Source organism: Asparagus officinalis, chromosome 7, assembly GCF_001876935.1.
Source record: "Asparagus officinalis chromosome 7, Aspof.V1, whole genome shotgun sequence".
Taxonomy (NCBI): domain Eukaryota; kingdom Viridiplantae; phylum Streptophyta; class Magnoliopsida; order Asparagales; family Asparagaceae; genus Asparagus; species Asparagus officinalis.
The window spans coordinates 138,085,323-138,093,737 of record NC_033800.1 but is presented as its reverse complement, the minus strand read 5'-3'; positions in this window follow the sequence as shown (position 1 = coordinate 138,093,737).

Below are 8,415 nucleotides of genomic sequence, written 5' to 3'. Positions count from 1 at the left end.
ACGGTATCCAGCGAGGGACAACCCCGCGAGGCACTTATGATAAGTGCGGAACAAGTGGCCAAGATGCTTGAAGATGCCATGGCTAAACAACAGGAGACCTTCAGGTTCGAAATGCAGATGGCCATGCAGAACATGAGAGAAATGCATGACCAACAAATCCAAGCATTGACGAACCAGCAAGGAGAGCCAAGTCGTCGTAACCCGATTAATCTGGAAGATGAGGGCACAAATGCGAATGAGACTCATAATACCAATAATCCTCCCGTCAATGCAGGGGGTGGTAACGAGAATGCTAGCGAAAACACAGGTGAAAACTTGAAGATTAAAAATCTCGAGAGCAAAATCAATACATTGATTTCCGCTCAAGAGACGAAGAAAACATGCATTCCTTATCCATACCCAAGAGAATGGGAATCGATCCCATATCCGGCGAAGTTCAATCTAATTAACTTCATGCCGTTTAATGGGATGGGTTCACCTACTCAGCATTTGATTTACTTCAAATCGCACCTGGGGGTTATCTCTGGTAATGAGCCTCTGATGGTACGGTCCTTCGTTGGCACTCTACGTGGAGCCGCCTTCGACTGGTATCGCCGCCTCAAGCTAGGAAGCGTGAACAGCTAGGATGACATGGAGGCTAAGTTCATCGCTAACTTCTTCAACGACGACACTGAGATATCCATCGAGTCATTGCTTGATAAGAAACAAAAGGACGGGGAATTGGTTGACACCTTCGTCAATAGGTTCCGGAACAAGGCGATGAACTACCGGGACCCAATCACTGAGGAGTTTATTCTCCAGACTTGCCACAACAACCTCGCACTAGACGTGTTGGAAGCAATGGGTACAGCACCGTCCAAAACCTGGAAAGATCTGAAGGTCCGAGGAGAGCAAGCCGAGCGGTTCCTCAGAAGGAAGAAAGCGAAAAGAGGCCAACAGGCGACGAATGCTCCGCAACAGAATTTCGTCCCACGGGGGAAAGGTAAGGCACATGCTAATGCAGTTGATGCTAATCAAACTTTCCAATTGCAACCTTAGCAACAGCCGCAACAACAAGCACCACAACAATCTCGGGGGCAATGACAACAACGGCCTCCGAAGCAGAAATCTTTGGAGCCGAGGTTTCCTAAAGTGTATTCCTTCAAAGATGACGAAGTTCCTGGCATCTTTAAGTACCTATTGGAGAATAACAAAATCCAGCTGCCAGCGATCGTGGATCAAGAAGGGGCTAGCAAAGTGACGGATCCGAAGTATTGCGCATACCATAGAGCGGTCCACCACCCTACCAAGTCATGCTACCACCTCAAAGACAAGATCCAGGCGCTAATTGATGTAGGCGTCATAACCCCGAAGCCGTCCAAGAATGTCGGAGCAAATACGGTGTCGATCAGCTTTGGATCGGTGCCCACAACATGGTTCAAACCGGAGCGCATCACCAAAGTAGGGATGAAGACAGTGAACGATGACCCACATGGACAGCGCCAAAAGGGACTTGTGCCACACACAGCCCCAAACGGCGAAATCCTCTGGGTTCATCCCGATCTCATTGAAGATGAACAGTGGGCGACTTCCTCGAGAAGAAAGGGTAAAGGCAAGTCCTGCAATGCTACATCCGCAATCTTCGAGGAAGATGGCGATGAAGCTCCTACTTTCCCGCTCTCTGAAGAAGAATAAGAAGTCTTCGCCACTAGAAACGGAAATGAGTATCACTACAATTATCCACCACCTAGTGAGCAGGGGGTGAATAAACGGGGACCAGGCAAAACTCTCATGGAGATGGGGGTGATTACAAGTCCTACACCGGGCGAAGAGGCTCGACGACAGCCGATGAATAAACCCGAAGCAGTCTCGTTTCAGTCGCCCAATTGGAAAAGACAAACTGGAAAGCTCGAAGACTCCACAAGTCTTCGATATAATGGCTCAACTAGCCAACATTCCAGTACGGATAACGCTGTATGAGTTGCTGCGGTTGTCTAAGGAAACCAGGGAGGCCTTGCAAGAAACTTTGACCAATTCAGAGGTGTTTCTGACTCAAATCAAGCCGGTGCCTGAAGAGCCAGAACCGTTGAGTCAACAATGCAACAGGCCTCACCCATATCCTGTTTTGGATAAGTTTCGAGAGGAATCATACGGCCACCCCCAGTGTTGTCATTACTGGTGGGTCCACCCCCAGTATTCTTGGGTGGTGCGTCGGCCATGATGATTTCGTCCACCTTTGGATTGCTACCAACTGTGGCGTTCTGGGTGCGACGGTTGGATTCAGCTAGCTGACTTGACAAAGCGCGGACTTGTTGGTCGTGCATTTGCTTCATCTCCTGCATAGCCATTCCCATTTCGATCTTGAAGATTTCCTTCTGCTGTGATCAATGCCGAAACTTCATATAACTTACTATTGGGTCGGCCTTGGATCCATAGTAACGTTATAATTCCCTTCACTCTCCATCAGTGTTTAAAATATATCGACACTGATAATAGGGTCAGGACGGTGGTCGCGGATAAGCAACCATTCAAAGGGTATGAGAATTATTTTACTGATTCTCTCCTTTATTCGTCAGAAGCGAGAGCGGAATAGGAATCCGAGAGTTCATCATCGGAATGTACTCCCTCTTGGATCCCACGATCGTTGTTATATCTGTCGGCTTCTAGCTGAAGCCGAGCTGTTCTCGAATTGACCCTGCTTCCTGGAGAGGAATTAGGGTCGGAATCACTTGAAATGATTAGGGATTTTCCCTTGTTGACCGTGTTGATGGTAACTTCTGGAAGTTCATCATCTCGAGCAATCGATCCTCTTTGGTGGGAACGCCTTGATTTGGGCTTTGTCGGTCCATCGCGATGAACAAACGTCAGAGGGCAGTTGTAACTGGCAACTTGCCAATAATGAAATAAATAACGATTTAGAGCACTCCCTGCCTCTTGATGATGTGATAAAAGAGTTGTATGATAATCCTGATTTGTATATGCCGCTTTGATCGTCCTATGTAACCAAGGAACGCCTCCAGCATTCTTTCGGAACAACCATGGTCATCCCGAACAAAATAAGAGGCGCAAAAGAAGTGATTTACGGTAAAGGAAAAATCTCTCCATTACCAGATCATTTTTTAAGGGAAGATGAAGATGATGACAAACCTGGTCGGCATTTATCTAAGTATAGTCCGGAAGCGCGCAAGCTCATGGAAAAGTAGGGGTATGATTTCACACTCGGAGAAGGTCTATACTTCGATCGAGGTCCTCGTACTCCAGCCAAAGCGGAATATGTACCAAAAGGTAAACCCGATGATTATTATAAATACGGACGAGGGTTAGGGTATGAATCTTCTTCAGAAGACGAATGCTGCTGGTTAATTAATGACCAATCATCTAAGCAATACAAAGATGGAAATTCATCAGATGCCTCGGAATGAGACTCCGATACAAGTCTGGGAGAAGCTTTCAAAGCCCTAATGGCGAACATGGCTACAGCTGATCCGTCTACAATGGAAGACGACGAGCAAATGCCAACGTGGGAAGACCCGTGGGTTCATCACCTGAACATGCAGTATGGTGATAGGTTCGAACAGAGAGAACCCCCCACTGAAGCTAAAATAGCCCAAGTTAACATGGGTGACGAGGCCAACCCAAAACCTATATTCATCAGCGATAGTCTTCCCCTAGATGAGAAAGAGGAATTAATTGCTCTCATCAAGGAATATATTGACGTCTTCGCATGGAATTATGAAGATATGCCCGGGCTCGATCCCAATGTGGCAATGCACCGCTTCGATATTAAGCCGGATGCCAAACCTGTCAAGCAACAACAAAGATGGTTTCGTCCGCAGATTATGGAAGCCATTGAGGCAGAGGTTAAGAAGTTGATCGAATCAGGATTTATCCGAGAAGAGCAACATCCAGACTGGCTAGTCAATATTGTTCCCGTCATGAAGAAGAACGGTAAAATCAGGATCTGTATCGACTTCAGAGACCTAAACACAGCATGTCCAAAAGATGACTTTTCTCACCCAATCACAGATGTCATTATCGACAATACATGTGGATTTAAGAGAATGTCTTTCATGGATGGGTTTTCAGGATATAACCAAATCAAGATGCACCCAGATGACGAGAAGCATACATCGTTCAGAACGCCCCTCGGTGTCTTTTGCTACACCGTAATGCCTTTCGGACTAAAGAATGCAGGCACCACGTACCAGCGAGTAATGACTAAGATTTTCCAAGAACATCTCAGGAAAACAGTCGAGTGCTACGTTGATGATTTGGTTGTAAAGAGCCGCAACAAAGAAGATCACATCAAGGACTTGAAGACGATGTTCGAACTCATGCGGAGTCATCAATTGAAGATGAACCCCACCAAATCCTTCCTTGGAATGTCCAACGAAAAATTCCTTGGATTCGTCGTCACCACTAAAGGTATACATATCGATCCTGATAAGGTGAAGGCGATACATGAACTGCAACCCCCTAGAAATCTAAGAGAACTCAGAGGATTGCAAGGGCGTCTAGCTTACATCCGGCGGTTCATCTCGAATCTTTCTGGGAAATGCCAACCATTCTCTAAACTAAACAAGAAAGGGGTGTCATTTATTTGGGACGACGCCTGCCAAAAAGCATTCGAAGATATCAAAACATATCTAACGAATCCTCCTGTTCTCGTTGCACCTTACTTGGTTGGACAGACGATTTACGTCATTTCCAACGTTAATCTAGTACGGGTATTTATGACGCAACCGGCCTCTATGAATTGGCGGTTAGCGAAATGGGCCCTTCTCTTGTCCCAGTATGATTTGCACTTCAAACAACAGAAATCGATCAAAGGTCAAACGATTTGCGATCTTTTGGCGGCAAACCCGACAACGGATACGGCAGAAGTATATGATGATTTGTCGGATGAAACCCACGAGGTTAACACTATGTCGGCATGTGATGCCTCGGGCTTATTCATTGACTAATCTGTGCTCCAATAACGTAGCCGAGTACAACGCGCTTCTCATTGGACTCAGTTTCGCCAAAGAGCTGGGGGTCGAATATCTCGAAGCTTTTGGGGATTCTCAATTGATAGTCAACCAAGTCCGTGGAGAGTATGAAGTCAGGAACCAAGACCTGATCCCGTACCACCAGGAGGCCATCAAAATGACAGACTCTTTTGAAGAATTCTTTATTGAATATATCCCTTGTCTCCAGAACGCTTATGCGGATGCGCTGGCAGCACTAGCGGTATCACTTGCGCAGCCTCCCGAAACTGAGCTATTAGTCACAGTAAGGACGCATCAACTCTGCATACCCATATACGATATGGATATTGAAGAAGAATATGATGGAAACATAGACGCCAAGGAGGTGAATTCAACTCAAATTGGGTCTGAATCCCGAGATTGGCGTTTTTCTATCATTGACTACGTCCAATATGGTATTTTGCCAGAGGATGTAAAAGAAAGGGAATCAATTCGCCGAAGAACACCAAGATTCTTCTATAATACCGAGACCTATACGTTATGCCGTAGAGGGTACGATGGTTTGTTACTCCGATGCCTTTCGAACAAAGAAGCAGAAGAAGTTCTTAAGGAAGCACACGAAGGAGAATGCGGTGCGCATCATCCTAGTCCCAAACTGTATGATCGCATCAGGAGAATGTGATATTTTTGGCCAACAATGGTTCGTGACGCAATCGAATACGCCCGAGAGTATCATGCTTGTCAAATACATACAAATTATATACATCAACCGCCAGAGCAGTTGCACACGTCAACCACGTCTTGGCCGTTCGAGACATGGGGTATGGACATTGTCGGTCCTATTTTTCCCCCTTCAGTCAAAGGTGATCGATTCATTCTCGCAATCACGGATTACTTTTCAAAGTGGGCTGAAGCAATTCCGCTTAGAGAAGTGAAGACGAACAACGTCATTAGTTTTATCAAACATCATGTCATATACCGACACGGCGTGCCAAGACGGATCATTCATGACAACGGTCCACAGTTCATAAGCAACGCCTTCATCAAGCAACGCCTTTGTCAGGTTTTGTGACAAGTTCAAAATTCAAGATGTTTCGTCAACAGCTTATTATCCCGCTGCGAATGGATTAGCTGAGGCGTTTAACAAGACAATAATTAAAATCCTGTCAAAGCTCGTGAAGACCAATAAACGAGACTGGGACGATAAACTCGGTGAAGCACTCTGGGCTTATCGCACCACCATACGCACACCTACGGGAGCTACCCCATATTCGCTGGTATACGGATATGAAGCTGTACTACCATTGGAGATTCAAATCCCATCTCTTCGGATCGCTCTCGCAACTGAGATGACAACCGAAGAACAACATCAAAAACATCTCGAAGAACTCGAGAGGTTGGATGAAAAGTGCTTGGAAGCCCAACAACAAATTGAGTTTTATCAAGCTAGAATATCTAGGGCTTTTAACAAAAGAGTCCGACAAAGAACCTTCAAGGAAGGAGATCTGGTCCTCGCTGCTCGCCGACCGATAATCCTCAACTCCAAGAAGAAAGGTAAATTTGAACCCAAATGGGAAGGACCGTTTGTAATAGACACAGTCTACTCAAACGCATATCGCCTGATTACTCAAGAGGGCGACAGGCAATTAATGCCAATAAATGGGAAGTTCCTGAAAAAGTACTATCCCTAGTACATTCAGGATAACTCATTTACCGGGAAGTTCCTTGAAGAATATTACACTTAATATATTCTAGAGGATAACCCAAAATCATTTTCACTATAAAAATCCCTCACTGATCAATTTCAATTGACAGTGAGTCCACCAAAAATGTCTTTCTGGCCCTCTTGACTCTTTCCATGAACAAGATGTCCACTTTCAGTTCAGAGTCCCCTTTCGATAAACGAAAGAACCCCCTTCTTTTTCTCTTTGGTTAAGCCTTCTCATGGTTATAGCCTAAGTTGAAATTTCATTTCGATAAATGAAAAACGCATCTTCTGATAACCAAGCCTATAAAAGGTAAGTTTATCTAGATTTTCCAGATTCTCGGAGTGGAGATCCCACTTCTAGTTTCTTTTGCGCTGGAAATAGAATATAAAGTTCTTCCTTTCCAGAATCAGGGAATAGAATATAAAATTTTTCCTTCCTTGTTTTTCGGGTTCGCCTTCACCCCAAAAGAAGACCGGGAAATAGAATATAAAATTTTTCTTTTCCCACACCGATCTTTTCCAAAATTTGTCAATCTAGGATTCATCCTAGGAAGTTTATCCCGAATCCTAAGCAGGGATAAGTCTGCGCCTAACACGCGCTGTCGGTTTAATCTTTTTCCGTAGAAAAGACACCAGAGTCCGATTCTGGGGTATTCTATCCTGAAACCTAAGCAAGGATAAGTCTGCGCTTAACCCGCGCTGCCGGTTAGTTCTTAACCGTTAAAAAGAACACCCGTTCACATATTCAACATTGTGGCAGGTTGTTATTAATAACACCAAAATCCATGCCTTACACGCATGGGGAATTTCATCCTGAATCCTAAGAAAGGATATGCCGACGCCTAACACGCGTCGCCGGTTTAGTCTTTCCCCGTAGAAAAAGACACCAGAGTTCGATTCTGGGGTATACTATCCCGAAGCCTAAGTAGGGATAAGTCAACGTCTAATACACGTTGCTGGGTAGCCTATTCCCATGACAACGGCGAAGTCTATGTATTCAAAGTCATAGCAACAAGTCTTAGAGGATTCAGTCTCTAAGCACAACGTTACATGCGGAACGGATTTAGACAATCCGCATGCTAGCCCGACTCAAACGGTAGTCGGTAAAGGCTAATCAAACCCGTTGAAGGCTGGGGGTTAGCCAAAAATCCTAAAGTCAACACCTAACACGTGTCGCCGGGTAGCCTATTCCCATAATAAATGGCGAAGTCTACGTATTCGAAGTCGTAGCATCAAGTCTAAGGGATTTCATTCCTTTAGCACAACGTTACATGCGGAACGGATTCCGATAATCCGCATGCTAGCCCGACTCAAACGGTAGTCGGTAAAGGCTTATCAAACCCGTTGAGGGCTGGGGGTTAGCCAAAAATCCTAAAGTCAACACCTAACACGTGTCGCCGGGTAGCCTATTCCCGTAACAATGGCGAAGTCTATGTATTCGACATCATAGCACAAAGTCTCGGAGAATTCACTCTCTTAGCACAACGTTACGTGCGGAACGGATTTAGACAATCCGCATGTTAGCCCGACTCAAACGGTAGTCGGTAAAGGCTTATCAAACCCGTTGATGGCTGAGGATTTGCCAAAAATCCTGTAAGTATTATGACCGTTGGGTTCACAATCAACAGAGAAACATAATGATAAAGAGAGGAGTGCGCTAAAGAAAAGACTTTATTTCATTAATAAAATCAGACCAAGTGGAGATACAAGAAGACGTCTCAAATCAGATCTAACAAACTGAAGGAAGCAATTTTAGCCTTA